This window comes from Globicephala melas, chromosome 8 (genome assembly GCF_963455315.2).
Source record: "Globicephala melas chromosome 8, mGloMel1.2, whole genome shotgun sequence".
NCBI lineage: Eukaryota > Metazoa > Chordata > Mammalia > Artiodactyla > Delphinidae > Globicephala > Globicephala melas.
In genome coordinates this window covers 42,026,510-42,041,994 of record NC_083321.1, presented here as the reverse complement: position 1 = coordinate 42,041,994, position 15,485 = coordinate 42,026,510, and the positions used below count along the sequence as shown (strand labels likewise).

At 38.5% G+C, this 15,485-nt stretch overlaps 1 protein-coding gene across 4 annotated transcripts in view; it reads right to left on the bottom strand.

Moving 5' to 3' along the window:
* BTBD10 (BTB domain containing 10) overlaps positions 1–8,941 on the bottom strand; it is a 71,854-nt gene extending 62,913 nt beyond the window's left edge. Inside the window, exons 1-2 of one of the 4 annotated variants that reach the window (XM_030831466.2) lie at positions 8,775–8,941; positions 8,204–8,251 (exon numbers count right to left, since the gene is read on the bottom strand). The gene's annotated coding sequence lies outside the window, so the exon portion shown is untranslated. Of the gene's footprint in view, positions 1–8,203; positions 8,252–8,740 lie in introns of all 4 variants that reach the window. The other 3 variants (XM_030831457.2, XM_030831461.2, XM_030831462.3) reach the window with 3 other exon arrangements.
* Between the last annotated feature and the right edge of the window lie 6,544 nt (positions 8,942–15,485).

The following is a 15,485-nucleotide window of genomic DNA, read 5'->3' as shown; positions in this document are numbered from 1 at the left end:
TTTCACACCTCACTTACATCAATGGACAGATCATCCAGACAGAAAATCAATAAGGAAACATTGGCCTTAAATAACACATTAGACCAGATGGATTTAATAGATATGTATAGAACATTTCATCCAAAACCAGCAGAATACACATTCTTTTTGGCACAAATGGACATATCAGAAGCTAGGCCACAGAACAAGCCTCAATAAATTTAAGAATACTGAAATTATATTAAGTATCTTTTCTGGAAACAGTATGAGACTAGAAACAAACTACAAGAAAAAGACTACAAAAGACACAAACATGGGAAGGCTAAAAAATCATGCTACTAAACAACCAATGGTTTACTGAGGAAATCAGAGAGGAAATCAAAAAATACCTGGAAACAAATGAAAATGGAAATACAACAATCCACATCTCTGGGACACATCGAAAGCAGTTCTATGAAAGAAGCTTGTAGTGATACAAGCCTACCTCAGGAAACAAGAAAGCTCTCAAATAAACAACCTAAACTTACACCTAAAGGAACTAGAAAAAGCAGAACAAACAAACCCGAAATTAGGAGACGGAAAGAAATCATAAATATCAGAGCAGAAGTAAATGAAATAGAGACTAAAAAAATTAAAAATTTTAAAAAAGTAAACACCAATGAAATTACGAGTTCTTTGAAAAGATAAACAAAACTGATAAACTTTTAACCAGACTCATCAAGAAAGAGAGGGCCCAAATAAATAAAATCAGAAATGAAAGAAATAAAATCAGAAATGACACCACAGAAACACTAAGGATCGTAAGAGATTACTAAGAACAAATATATGCCAATAAAATGGACAATCTAGAAGAAATGGATAAATTCCTAGAAACATAAAAATCTCCCAAAAATGAATCAGGAAGAAATAAAAAAATATGAACAGACCAATTACCAGTAATGAAATTGCATCAATTAAAAAAAACAAAAACTCCCAACAAACAAAAGTCCAGGCAGACAGCTTTACAGGTGGATTCTACAAAACATTTAAAGAAGAGTTAACACTCATCCTTCCTAAACTATTACAAAAAAATTGAAGAGGGAGGAATGCTTCTTAACTCATTATACAAGGCCATTATCACCCTGATACCAAAACCATGCAAAGATACCACAAAGTAAATTACATGCCAGTATCTCTGATGAACACAGATGCAAAAATTCTCAACGAAACATGAGCAAACTGAATTCAACAATACATAAAAAAGAATCATATACCATGATCAAGTGGGATTTATCCCAGGGATACAAGGATTTTTCAATAAACGCAAATCAAAGTGATACACCACAGTAACAAGCTGAAGAATAAAAATCATATTATCATCTCAACAGATGCAGAAAAAGCCTGTGACAAATTTCAAATCCATTTATGATAACAACTCTCAACAAAGTGGGTATAGAAGGAACATACCTCAACATATTAAAGGCCATATATTACAAAACCACAGCCAACACCATACTCAACAGTGAAAAGCTGAAAGCACTTCATCTAAAATCAGGAACAAGACAAGGATGCCCACTCTCGCACTTTTATTCAACATAGTGTTGGCAATCCTAGCCATAGCAACTAGACAAGAAAAAGAATTAAAAGGAATCCAAATTAGAAAGGAAGAAATAAAACTGTCCCAGTTTACAGGTGACATGTTTTAAGTATAGAAAATCCTAAACACATTACTAAAAACCGCTAAACTAATAAATTCAGTAAAGTTGCAAGATACAAAATCAGTATACAGAAATCTGTGCATTTCTATACACTAACAATAAACTATCAGAAAAAGATATTAAGAAAACAATCTCATTAACAACTGCATCAAATAGAATAAAATAACTAAGAATACATCTAAGGAGATAAGAGACCTGGACCCAGAAAACTATAAGACATTGAAGAAAACTGAAGATAACGCAAACGAACGGAAAGATTTACCATGCTCATAGAAAAATTAATATTGTTAAAATGACCATATAACCCAAGGCAGTCTAAATCAAAATACCAATGGTATTTTTCACAGAACTAGAAATTCTAAAATTTGTATGGAAACAAAAGATCCCAAATAGCCAACAATCTTGAGAAAGAAGAACAAAGCTGGAATATCATGCACCCTGATTTCAAACTACACTACAAATCAAAGCAGACACACAGATCAACAAACAGAATACAGGACCCAGAAATGGACTCACACTTATATGGTCAATTAATCTACAACAAATGAGGCAAGAATATACAATGAGTAAAAGACAGCCTCTTCAATAAATGGTGTTGGGAGAACAGGACAGCTACATACAGACAATCAAAATGTACTAATTTTTCATAGCATATACCGAAACAAACTCAAAATGGAATAAAGACTTAAATGTAAGACCTGAAACTATAAAACTCCTATAAGAAAACATAGGCAGTAAGCTCTCTGACATAAGTCTTAGCAATATTTTCTTGGATCTGTCTCCTCAGGCAAGAGAAACTAAAGAAAAATAAACAAATATGATTACATCAAACTAAAAAGCTTTTGTACAGCAAAGGAAGCTATCAACAAACTGAAAAGGCTGCCTACTGAATGGGAGAAGATATTTGCAAACAACATATCCAACAATGGGTTAATATTCAAAATATATAAAGAATTCATACAACTCAACATCAAAAAAACAAACTACCCAATTAAAAAATAGGCAGAGGACCTAGACATCTTCCCAAAGAAGACATACAGCTGGCCAACAGACACATGAAAAGATCACTAATCATATTAAAACCACAATGAGATACCACCTCACACCTGTCAGAATGGCTATCATCAACAAAACAATAAATAACAAGTATCGGCAAGGATGGAGAAAAGGGAACCCTCGTGCATTGTTGGTGGAAATGTAAACTGGTACAGCCAGAAGGAAAAACAGTATAGAGGTTTCTCAAAAAATTAAAAATAGAACTGCCATATGATCCAGCAATTTAACTTCTGGGTATTTACCTGAAGAAGACAAAAACACCAATTTGAAAAAATATGTGCACCCTATGTTCAATGAAGCATTATTTACAAGAGCCAAGGTATGGAAGCAACCTAAGTTCCCATCAATAGACGAATGGATAAAGAAGATGTGGTATATAAATACAGCGGAATATTTTTCAGCCATTAAAAAAAAGAAGCCTTGCCATTTGCAACAACATGGATGGATCTAGAGGGTATTATACTATAATGAAATAAGTCAAATACCATATGATCTCACTTATATGTGGAATCTAAAAAACAAAACAAAATGAAAACAGACTCACAGATACAGAGAACAAACAGGTGGTATCCAGAGGGGAGACAGGTGGGGGGTTGAAATAGGTGAAGGGGATTAAGAGGTACAATCCTCCAGTTACGAAACAAGCCACAGAGACGTAATATACAGCATAAGGATAGGTCAGTACTATTATACAGTAAGTTTTATCAGGACAGATAGTTAATGGACTTATTGTCATTTCACAATATATGCAAATGTCAAATCACTATGTAGTATACCTGAAATTAACATAATATTGTACATCAACTATATTTCAATTTTTAAAAGATTACTTAGAATACCAGATGTGTCAATGGATAGTCAATGCCAACATGAAAAGAAAGAGGTTCCTCCTGTTCATTGTGGACTAGAATAAAGAAAAAGAAAAAAAAACTTTTGTAATTTCCAGTGGAAGAGTCATATTGTCAAGGCTGCAAATAGCCATTTGAATTTGTTCCCTACAAATGAGACAGCTAGATGTAAATGTAAATTCCCCTGATGTGTCTTAAGATCACCAGACAGTATGCTATTTTCTGAGCATAAACACAGTACAAAGTGCTAACAAGTTATATTCACTTTACTATTTACATAGCCCTTGTGTATATTTTATTTAATTTCATTCTTAAACTCCTGACAATTGTGTTCTACCTCCATTTTTCATGTGACCCAACAACAGCTCAGAGTAGTTAAGTAACTTATGTCATAAAGCTAACAGTCGGCTTTAAACACAGATCTAAGTGATCCCAAATAAGGTATTCCAAGTATGATTACAATGAAAAGAAAAGTATGATTACAATGTTAAATGACCTTAGAAAAGTGTTATTCATAGTTTCTAATCAAGTACTTCAATTAGTACTTCACTATGACAGACTCACCCTCAACCAAATAACAAATGTTAATTTCAGTTCATGACCAAAAGTACTAACAGACCATTCATTTCAACTACAAAGATAAAAATAAGTACCATGTAATCAGATACCTTACATTTTTAAACAGAAAAATATAATTAAACTATTAATTAGGATTTAAAAAGATGCTTTTATTGGCATAGATACCTTTTAGCATCTTACAAATCTTCAGAAATTTTCTGTGACATAAGGTCACATATTCCACATAAAATCTTTCCTCTTTAATGTCAAGTTTCTACTATTTCAAGTATTTTAGCTCATTGTATTCTCACTGCTTACATCGAACATTTACCAACCTCTTAATCCTCTCCCAAAGAGGATCTCTTTGAATTCTGATTGCTTACCTTCCACCTCTGAGCTCTAGATTGCTACCTGCTTAACAAGGCAGTTCTCAGTTTCAAGATGCCAAAGCAAACCAGAGCAAGCCATAGTAGGGAAATGCAACATTAGCTTAAACCCTAATAAACATTCTATCCAAGAGGAGACAAGATTTCAAAATAGTTCTTCTTCCATTAATGAGCATCCTTCTCCCTTACTGTGGGTTTATAACCAACAAAGAAACAAAGGAGTCAGACAAAGGTAAAATTATAGCTGAAATCAGTGGCCAAAACAGCTACCTATTAACTTCAATTGTAAATTAAACTTAGAACTGTATGTTTATTTTCTTCTCCCTCATAGGGTCCAGGCTGCTCAGATAAATCCACCCTACAGGGGAGTAGAGAATGTTATGTCCTAAGAATTGAGAGCTCTAAAAACAGAACCAGATTGTCACTGAGCAAAAGCATACTCAATTCCTTCTCCAGTCCTCACCTAATCCTTCCTTGAGAGGGCATCTCACCCAAGGAGTTGAAAGAAGGGGGAAAGCTACTTCCAAGAGAACTTCCTTACTTTACAAGTCATGTAGAAACATGGGGCGAGGAAAATGATGGTTCTTCCTTCAACAAACATAATCTCCAAAAATACATAACAGATTCTTCAGGATGTTTTTTAAACTCTCAAAGAGGAACATCTCACAGAATACACATCTTCTCCTATTTCACTTCCCACACCAGAGAGAGGCAAGGATTGGGTGAAGAGGTATTAGACTAACTTGACCTAAGAAGACTGGGCTAAAAGAAAGAAAACTAAGTCTGCAAACTCCCAAAGTAGTCCTGATTAAAAACCAATACTCTATTTCGTTACTCTAGGAGGTGGGTGAACAGATGAATGGATAAAGATGTGGCGCATATATACAATGGAATGTCACTCATCCATAAAAAGGAACAAAACTGAGTTATTTGTAGTGAGGTGGACACACCTAGAGTCTGCCATACAGAGTGAAGTCAGAAAGAGAAAAACAAATACCGTATGCTAACGCATATATATGGAATCTAGAAAAAAAAAAGGTACTGATGAACCTAGTTGCAGGGTAGGAATAAAGAGGTAGACATAGAGGATCATAGAGGATGGACTTGAGGACATGGGGTGGGAGGGGGAAGCTGAGGCGAAGTGAGAGTAGCAACGACATATATACACTACCGAATGTAAAATAGCTGGCTGGTGGGAAGCAGCAGCATAGCACAGGGAGATCGGCTCGGTGCTTTGCCATGACCTAGGGGTGGGATAGGGAGGATGGGAGGAAGGCTCAAGAGGGAGGGGATATGGGGACATGTGTATGCATGTGGCTGATTCGCTTTGCTGTACAACAGAAACTAACACAGTATTGTGAAGCAATTATACTCCAATGAAGATCTATTAAAAAAAACAATATTCTATGTAGTCTTTGCATAAGTTATGATAAATTTAGTTGTAAAAAGCAGAGCTCTTTGTAAAACTGCACGGTAGACTAAGTGGTACTTGACCATTTCTGTCTTGCTTTTTCAAACTCTCTCGTTCACCTAGCCTCCTTTCTCACCCTTACTCCCATGGAAGACTTCACCTTGCCCTCTATAAGCCTAAGATTCACTTCTTTCCTAGGACTGACCTCTAAACTCCCATTCCCCGCAGCCCAACTAAGAATGAATCAGATTATGTGATTAAAGTACTTCCCACTAATGGATAAATGTGGTTTAATCCACTGGGCTCAATTCCACAAATATCATTAAGCTCTCCTATGTATAAGGCACTGTGTTTAATCAATCAAAGTACCTATTCTTCTTAACAAGAAAAACTAGCTAACTCAAATCAATCTTGTAATGCACAATGTAAAAGAGAAGCACATGAGTGCTTGCTTCACCTCACACTTTCCCCTTCCCATTTCTTCCCCTCACGATGCCCCTCCCCCCTGCACCATCAGCCACGGAATAAAATCCAAGGAATCAATATTGCTTCCAATAAAAGTCAATTACTGGGAAGACAAAGTGTGATGGTACAGCAAACAGTAAACATTCAAAACCATAGATGAGTCAGTAGAGGGTCTTCTAGATTTATTTTACATATTAATCGCAAATACAATAAAGGGCTTCTCAATAAATCAATTCCCTTACAAGATACCTTTGCTTTGCTCAGAACCCTCAGTTATTAAACCATATATACTGAGAGGGTTTTTCTTCAGTTATTTCCAGTTAAAATATTACTAAGTATCAGTTCAATCTGCCCTACCATTTAAAGGCTATTAAACTTGCCTATTAAACTCACCTGTTTTCAATTAAGAGTTGACATTTTCCCCCAATTACTCCTAGGTCTGAAATTCCAAACTAATTGGCATACTTACTTTAAATCTTTTTTTTCCAGTTGTAAAATTTATTAATTCTTACTCATAACACAGGTCCAAACCTGGAGAGCAGGATACAACTACTGACAGGTTTGGGTTTGCTTGGGCCACACGAAGTTATTTTTAACTGTTTCGAGTAGCTGTCAATATTTTTAAAAGTCAGGAGACCCGCAAGCAAAAATTTAGATTTCCTGTGTTCTCTTGAGAAGGCTGAACACTGGGCCCATATTCATTATGGCACTGATCAGGTGAACGTGAGAACTGGATATCCCTCTTAGATGAGGCATAAACTCTTTAGTGTATTTCACTCATTTTTATTTTCTTATGTGTAGTATCTGGAGGCATGTGAGTTTGCTATTCATAACCTATTCCTCTGAAAGGTGCATAATATTTTCCAGATCACTTCAACACTTCACTAAGCCACCTAATGTAAAAAGCCATAAAGCAGGACATACTGGTTTGTAACTCCATGGTTAATAATAAAAAATTTTCACAAGGCTTAGAAGAAAGGTTGAGAAAGAAAAAAATTCAGATTGGTGGAAGGGTGACATACAGAATGTAAAAAGCCCATCTGAAAGTTTTTTTGGGAGAAAAAAAAAGGTGAAATCCCAAAAACATTGTCAAGACACTGAAAGCTTTCCTGACTCCATGGTTCCTTGCCATACTCCATGCTTCAGAACCTTCCTTCCCACTTTTTTATGTGTAATAGCAGTTAGGTCATAAACTCTGAGAAATGTTAGGAAATTTATGAAACACATTTACACCTTCAAAAATAATTCTCCTCACACACTTTTTTAACAGTCTTTATCCACCATCAAATCCTCCCCCAAGTATTTTCTACTGCTTTCCGCTTTGTATTCTAATGACAACTAGAGTCCTCATTTTCAAGGCTTGGGCTTCAGTCCTGGACGGGCTCTCCAGTACAGAAACTTTTTTGGCTGGTATAGTTGCACTCCTTATTATATCTCATATACCAATTTCTACAATCTATTTCATTCAAAATTTATCTGTAACTCCCTCTCTAAAGTCTTGATCAAATTGTAGGGGGGGGTGTACCCAGTTGTCCAAAGAAAATCAATATACTGTGATTTTTCTCTGATATTGTTAATTTAAATAAAAAGCATGAAGACTCTTAAAGATTAAAAAACATTTAAGTAAATTTTATATGCTAAGTGCATAAAGCGACAAGCGAGTGATGCTCTATCTTTAGCATGTCAGGACTAGTGACTTATCATGAACTCAAAATACTGAGGAGAAAGATTAGTACGAAATCTGTGAAGCCCAGTGATGGTCACATTGCGCCCACACTAACAAATCACTAAGTGATGTCTCACCTCCCTGCACCCCATTCCCGAGGATAAAGGGTGTTAGGAGACTTGAATCTGAAAAAGAAAAAAATAAGCAGCTTTTCTGTGCAAGTTTGGGGAAAACAAAGCGTTACCGCACGTGATACCATTACAGCATAAAACCACTTAACACCTTATTGGGGTCTCACTCTTCACCCAAAGCGAGACTCGGGCCACCTTAGCTCCTACTGTGATGCACCCTCCTCAGGACCTCGCGGCGTTAACCCAGGATGACAGAAAAGGGGCGGCGCACAACTGTTCCTCTGCCCTGTTAAGGAGGGTTAAGGGTACCGCCTTCATCTCCGGGGAAAGGCCTCAGGACTCCCAACCCAAAAACAGCACCCCCGAAACCCAACTCCCTTCCCTGCCTCTCCGAACTGGGCGCCAGCGGCCAGAGCCCAGAACCTCACCCACGGTCCCCTAGCAGGGTCCGGGACGTCCAGACCACCACCAGAGGAGTCCGGCTCTCAAGCCCAAACTCGCCCTCCGTCCCCACCAAAGCCCAGCCTCCAACGCCGCCCCCACCGAGTTCTCCAGCTGAGTCCAGTCACCCTCGAACCTGTAGTCCCCCTTGAGTGTCCAGGCACAGGCCGGGGCCAGCGACACCTCCGCTTCCCCCACAACTGAATCCGTCTGGAGGTGTCTGAGGCGGCGGACGCTGCGGCAGCTGCGACTAGAAGAGCCGCCCCAGCAGGTTACAGGCCGGCTCCTAAGCTGCTTCTCGCGAGATCCCGCGGTTCAAAAAGGCGAGATTAGCTGAGTTCTCGCGAGAATGGTGGCTCGCCGCTCAGGAGTTGGGCGGGGCGCGAAGAGGGCGGGCGGTTGAGGGAGTGGCTGCATGGGGTGGGCGTTGAGCCTGGGGGCAGGCGACGCAGAGTGTAAGGCGCGGGTCCTCACAGACGTCAGGTCGGGATCAACCGCAAGCTTCGAATCTGAGTGGCTGCGAGCAGAGTTACCCCCCAAATCTTTGAATCCCACGTTTTTCCTTGATTTCCTGTCACCGTTAGAAAAAAGCGGACAGCGTCTCCAGCCCAGAGTTGGAGAATACCTCAAGGACGCTGAGTTTACTCAAGGAAAGCGTTTCCCTCAACTGAGCGAACTCCAAACTCGCCTTTGGCGGCTCAGCTGGCGGGTATTAACCCGCCTGGGTTGAGGAAAGGCGGTCCTAGTGAGGGCCACCTTCTATTGCCTGGCGTCCGCAGCTGTTTGTTTTTAAACGCTGGGTTGGCGGGAACCGGTGTGCCATCTGGAGCTCTTGCAGTTGGGCTCCTGTGGAACGTCGACAGTAACCTGGATGGGATATTATTGCTTCTTGTGGCAGAAGGTGCCGGTAATAGAGTTTCGGTCACTCAACTTTACTGAGCCTACTGTGTGTCACATGCTGGACTACACAAACAGAAAAATGAAAGACACAGTCCCCAACCTCGAAGCTCACACCCTGGGGGCGAGACCCACCCGAAAACAGATAATCCTGTTACACAGTGGTAAAGGCCGAGCTGTGAGCTGAGAGGGAGGAACCGGCTCGGTCTGCCATGTTGAGGAAGCTTCCACCAGGGAGTGACATTTGAGCTGAGTCTTGAAGGATGAGTAAGAGTTCCCCAGTTTTGAGAAGAGTGGTAGGAGCGCTGCAAGCAGAGGAAGCGTAAAGGAAGAGGACCTGGTTTGAGTAATTTGCTATGAAAACAGATTTTGCCAGAAAGAACTTTACTGAAAGGCTTTTTTTTTCTTTCTTTCTTTTTAAATGGGCTCTAGAGCGCAGGCTCAGTAGTTGTGGCGCAAGGGCTCAGCGGCATGCGGGATCCTCCCCGACCAGGGCTCGAGCCCGCGCGTCCCCTGCACCGGCAGGCGGATTCTCAACCACTGCACCACCAGGGAAGTCCTGAAAAGCTTTTACTCACTGTTGAGTTGGGAAGGGAAAACTCCCTGGCTTCTACATGTGCTAACCAAAATGTTTTTCAAACCAGTGTTTATGCTAAGGAGATGAACAGTTGAGCTGCACAATAGAGGATAGTGAACATCCTCGTCCTCACCTAAGGACACTACCTATGAGAGACCTAAGGGAAACAGATTATTGTCGTAGTATCCCAAGTTATTATCATTGCCACATTCTGCTAAAGTGGAAATCTTTGAAGATTTCTAAGACAGAAGAAGAATCTAATAGTTTTGTAATACAGGTGTATCTTATGGAGAAACTTCAGGAAAACCCTCAGGCAACAAAATAACAAAAACTTCATTGGACTTATTTATTATCATAGCTTTCTTCTATAAGATAAGATCAAGAGAAGTAGTTGTATAGTCCAAGTTTTAGTGAGGTCTGTCAAATAGGAATTATTTCCCTATATCAAAATAGAACCTATCATTTCCTAAAGAGAGACCCTGATATTCTACTATAGGATTTCTGCCAATCTCCCTTTAGACATATTATTTTCATATTATTATGTATATGTATACTATAGGGACATTTGGCTCACTGTACCAATAGAAAAAAAAAGGTCATAAACAAATACTGAATCATTATGTTGTACACCTGAAAATAATATAATGTATGTCAATTCCTCAATTTTTTAAAAAATTAAAAATTTTAGAAAAAGTAGTTCAAACTCTGTTGTGAGCTAGTCAGTTGCTCTGCTTAGCATAAGTCACACATTCTATTCCAAGTTCTAGGAATTTTCCAGGAAACATTGGAAGAATTAGTGCAAGATTTCAGATGAAGTATGGAAACTTTATTCCATGCTGGAATCTGGTCAAATCATTTAAACTTGCTTTGAGGGGCCTATAGTTCATTTTATTCTGTTATTCTTTTTTTTTTTTTTTAATTTTTTTTTGGTTGCATTGGGTCTTCATTGCTGTACAAGCTTTCTCTAGTTGCGTCTAGCGGGGGCTGCTCTTGGTTGCAGTGTGCGGGCTTCTCATTGTGGTGGTTTCTCTTGTTGCAGAGCATGGGCTCTAGGCACGTGGGCTTCAGTAGTTGTGGCACGTGGGCTCACTAGTTGTGGCTCATGGGCTCTAGAGCGCAGGCTCAGTAGTTGTGGCGCATGGGCTTAGTTGCTCCGTGGCATGTGGGATCTTCCTGGACCAGGCCTCGAACCCATGTCCCCTGTGTTGGCAGCAGGTTCTTAACCACTGCGCCACCAGGGAAGCCCTATTCTGTTATTCTTGAAAGAAAGAAAGGAAGAAGGAAGGGAAGAAAGAAAGAAAGAAAGAAAGAAAGAAAGAAAGAAAGAAAGAAAGAAAGAAAGAAAGAAAGAAAGAAAGAAAGAAAGAGAAAGAATCTAATAAAGCTATCACTGTCATTCACTTAAAAAAATTAATCTTTCAAATATTTGGGAGCATGGTAGCACCTATACATCTAGTAGGTAATGCCACTGATCACAGCCTGCTTTGCACAATAATTTGTAAATGCTAGCTCACTGAATGAGCTAAGGTACAGATCCTTAATGCAAGTCTTCCTTCCACAATATCAATCCACGTATCAAAGAGGTCAGAACAGAAATAAAGAGAAGTTTCATGGAGAAACAATGAATGAACAAGTTCTTTTGGTTGTCTATATTATTGTACTTCATAGCATGTTAACACAAGATTGTTTCAAAGCAGAGGATAAGATAGACCTCTGGTTGAATACTTGTTCAAAGAATTAAATGATAAGCCACATACCCAGAATCCTATTTAACTTTAAAGCCTGGGATTTCTTTGTACTATGGTTTGAGCACATTCACCTAATGTCAGGAACAGGAAAATCATACACACACAAAAAACTGTATCCCTATTCAGCAAATATGTGTATTGATCAAGTCCCTGTGTAAGAATACTAGGGGAGATACAGACATTATTAATATACAGGTTCTACTGAAAAAAATAAGATGTGTAATTAAACAACAAAAGGAAAAGAAGTTGGGTCATACAGAGATAGAGATAATGTGCTATGGGAGGTCAGAAATAGGAAAGATTACTACCAACTGAAGATATGAAGAAGGTGCAGAAACAGGAGAGGAGAGGAAGGATGTTTGATCTGGAGGTCTTAAAGAATAGATAGGAGTCTGGCTTGAAGCTATAGTAGGAATGGGCATCCCTATGGAAAGATCAACAAAGGTATGTATTTAAATAGCTAAACTCAGTATTTTGTAAGGGCAACAATAAGCAATTAAAAAGAATGACTACGGGACTTCCCTTGTGGTCCAGTGGTTAAGACTCCATGCTCTCAATGCAGGGGGCCCGGGTTCCATCCCTGGTCAGGGAACTAGATCCCACATGCCGCAACTAAAAGATCCCACATGCTGCAACTAAAGATCCCACCTGCCTCAACAAAGATCCTGCATGCCACAACTAAGACCCAGCAGAGCCAAATGAATAAATGTTTTAAAAAATGAATAGGAAGGGCTTTCCTGGTGGCGCAGTGGTGGAGAGTCCGCCTGCCGATGCAGGGGACACGGGTTCATGCCCCGGTCCGGGAAGATCCCACACGCCGCGGAGCGGCTAGGCCCGTGAGCCATGGCCGCTGGGCCTGCGCGTCCGGAGCCTGCGCGTCCAGAGCCTGTGCTCTGCAACGGGAGAGGCCACAACAGTGAGAGGCCCGCATACCGCAAAAAAAAAAAAAAAAAATGAATAGGAAGATTGAAATTGGGACAAAAAGACCTTGGAATATTAGATTAAAGTAGGAGTCTGTACACTTTTTCTGTAACTTGTTAGCTTGCAATAGAGTGAAATCTCAGACTTTTCACAGTTTTTGACAAATGCTTTTAGGCTTTTTTTGTGGAAATTGACAAGGTGATCCAAAAATGTATGTATAAATGTAAAAGTTCTATAGAATAGCCAAAAAGAATTATGAAAAAGAAGTACAAAGTTGAAGAACTTAACACTCCAAGATTTCAAAACTTACTACAATGCTATAGGAATCAATATGGTGTGGTATTCAACATTGTAAATCAACTATACTCCAATAAAAAATTTTTTAAAAAGATGGTGTGGTATTGGCAATGAGCTAAGCATATAGATCAATGGAATAGAATTGAGAGTCCAGAAATTAACCCTTACATTTATGGTTGATTTTCAGCAAATGTGCCAAGACAATTCACTTCAGTAAGGAAAAGATAGTCTTTTTAAAAACATGGTATGTGGTGCCAGGACAATTGGATGTCTGTATGGAAAGAAAAAAAAAAAGCCAAAACAAACGAAAACTTAGATCCTCTCTTCACAAAGAAATTAACTTTAAATGGAACATAGACCTAAATATAGGAACTAAAACTATAAATTTGCTAAAAAAAATTAGAGGAGAAAATCTTCATGACTTTGGGTTAGGCAAAGAGTTCCTAGATATGACACCAAAAGCACAAGGCATAAAAGAAAAAATTGATAAATTGGGCTTCATTAAAATGGAAACTTTTTGAGTTTATGCTTCAAAAGACAGTATTAAGAGAATGAAAAGACAAACCATAGATGGAGAAAAATGTTTGCAAATCATACAGAGGACTTGTACCCATAATACATAAAGAACTCTTACAATTCAATAATAAATAAGACAAACAACCCAATCAAAAAATGGCAAAAGATTTGCAAAGACTTTTATAGGAAGACATACAAATAGCTAATTAGCACAGGAAAAGGTGCTCAATGTCATTAGTGATTAAGTAAATGTAAATTAAAACCACAATGAAATACCACTTCACACCCACTAGAATGGATATAATAAAACATCAGACAATAACAAGTGTAGATGAAGATAGGGAGAAGTTAGAGCCCTCATACAGTGCTGGCATGCACATAAAATATTACAGCCACTTTGGAAAACAGATTGTTAGATTTTTTTTAAGTTAAATATAAAGCTACCATACTATACAGCAAATAGCAAATAATAATAATAACTGAATTTTAAAATGGGCACAGGACTTGAATAGACATACAAATTTGGGAACATTCCTGGGTTCTCTATTCTGTTTCATTGATCTACATGTCTGTTTTTTGTGCCAGTATCATACTGTTTTGATTACTGTAGCTTTGTAGAGAGTGATACCACCAGCTTTGTTCTTTCTCAAGAATGTTTTGGCTATTTGGGATCTTTTGTGTTTCCATACAAATTTTAGAATTGTTACTTCTAGTTCTACGAAAAATGCCATTGCTATTTTGATAGGGATTGTATTGAATCTATAGATTGCCTTGGGTAGTAAGTTCATTTCAACAATAATTATTCTTCAAATCTATGAGCACAGTATATCTTTCCATTTGATTGTGTCATCAATTTCTTTCAACATTGTCTTACAGTTTTCTGAGTACAGGTCTCTTACCTCCTTGTTTAGACTTATTCTCAGATATTTTATTGTTTATTTTATTGTTTTTTGATGTGGTTGTGAATGGGATTGTTTTCCTAATTTCTCTTTTTGATAGTTCATTGTTAGTGTATAGAAATGCAACAGATTTCTGTATACTAATTTTGTAAACTGCAACTTACTCATTGATGCATTCTAGTAGTTGTTTAGGCAATGTCTTTAGGATTTTCCATGTACGGTATCATGTCACCTGCAAACAGTGACGTTTTACTTCTTCCTTTCCAATTTATATTCCTTTCATTTCCTTTTCTTGTCTGATTGCTGTGGCTAACTAATGAGTTCTTAAGAAAGACACAAAGCAGTAAACTATAAAAGATTGAGTACTTTGATGACACTGAAATTAAGAATTCTTATTCATCAAAAGATACTATTAAGAAACTGAAAAGGCAAACCACAAAATGTACAATATATTTGCAATACAGAAAACTGACAAAAATGTGGTATTCAAAAATTAACGTTTGGCCTTCCCTAGTGGCACAGTGGATAGGAATCTGCCTGCCAATGCAAGGGACACAGGTTCATTCCCCGGTCTGGGAAGATCCCACATGCCGCAGAGCACCTAAACCCACGTGCCACACTACTGAGCCTGAGTCCTAGAGCCTGCGAGCCACAACTACTGAAGCCCGCATGCCACAACTACTGAAGCCTGTGTGCCTAGAGCCTGTGTTCTGCAACAAGAGAAGCCACTGCAATGAGAAGCCTGCGCGCTGCAACAAAGAGTAGCCCCCACTCACCACAACTAGAGAAAGCCTGCGCGCAGCAACAAAGACCCAATGCAGCCAAAAATAGATAAATAAATACAAATTTTTAAAAATAAATAATGTTCATAAATCAATATCAAAAGACAAACACCCAAAAAAGAAAATGGAAAGGAGAACTGAATAGGCACTTCACAGACAAAGAAACCCAAATGGCAAATAAATATATGAAAAGACACTAAACCACACAAG